The sequence below is a fragment of the Delphinus delphis genome, chromosome 5 (assembly GCF_949987515.2).
Source record: "Delphinus delphis chromosome 5, mDelDel1.2, whole genome shotgun sequence".
Classification (NCBI taxonomy): Eukaryota; Metazoa; Chordata; class Mammalia; order Artiodactyla; family Delphinidae; genus Delphinus; species Delphinus delphis.
In genome coordinates, this window is record NC_082687.1 from 119,014,215 (window position 1) to 119,015,189 (window position 975).

General features: G+C 45.5%; 1 pseudogene; it reads right to left on the reverse strand.

Moving 5' to 3' along the window:
• Window positions 1–743: 743 nt before the first annotated feature.
• On the reverse strand, window positions 744–975 carry LOC132425588 (NADH dehydrogenase [ubiquinone] 1 subunit C1, mitochondrial pseudogene; annotated as a pseudogene).

The following is a 975-nucleotide window of genomic DNA, read 5'->3' on the forward strand; positions in this document are numbered from 1 at the left end:
ATGAAGACTCCTGACTGTGAAGGGGAGGCCAGCCAGGCTGGGTGAAGGAGGAGGCTTCTGCTAACAAGCCTGGTATGGGGCCTTACACAGAAAATCAGCACAATTGACATCTTTTGTTGTTTCTATGCGGACTGATGTGTGGGAGAGAAGGCCCTGTTGGGTTAGTTAGGGATATCCTTTTTGAGGGAGCCCTGGAAAAGGAGCCAGATGGTGAAATAAAGACTAGCTGAGATCAATGTGACAGGGGCTTCGCAGCACCTTTAGTTATGGCTCTGTTATACTGGGAAAAAGCAGTTGTTCCCCTTCTAGTTACATGCTTTGCTTCTGTGGTGTGAGTGTCTTGAATGTGCCTCTATAAATGCAAGACGCCAAGACCAATATAGAGTGTTGTTTTAAACTGTACACACAAAGGCTCCTCGGTTAGACCTCTTCCCATGGTGTAAGTATTTTGATGGTTGCCATTTTGCACTCTGCCCATGGGGTAGAGCCAGGTAACCGTAAATCCCAGCTGGGCTGATCAGCAAAGACTCACTCTAACCCACTTCGGTCAAGCAGCTCATGTTCTTTTAAGCACTTCTTCTTCTTTTTTTAATACAGAAGTATTTTTTAATTTAATTATGTGAAACACAAAATGCTGACTTGACATATATTCACATGTAACTCACTCTCTCACGTTTACAGCTCAACAGATTGGTGAATCCAGAGGAACTGCTATAAACACTACTGTATCGGTATTTCAAAAGTTTATTCCAACCCATTTCTTCTTTTATACTCTAAAACATCTTCATTATGCTGTTGGATGAGATAGATCCACAAGAAGACGGAGGTGCCCAAGGTCAGTCCAACCTTCAGCCAGTCAGGTCTGCCAAGTGGCGATTCCCGAATGTAGAACTTTGACCGCGCTGAAAAGCTGCTGGGGAGCCTGGCCGAGGCCACCAGCTTGGACAAAGGGCGCAACAAGGCGGACGGCACCAT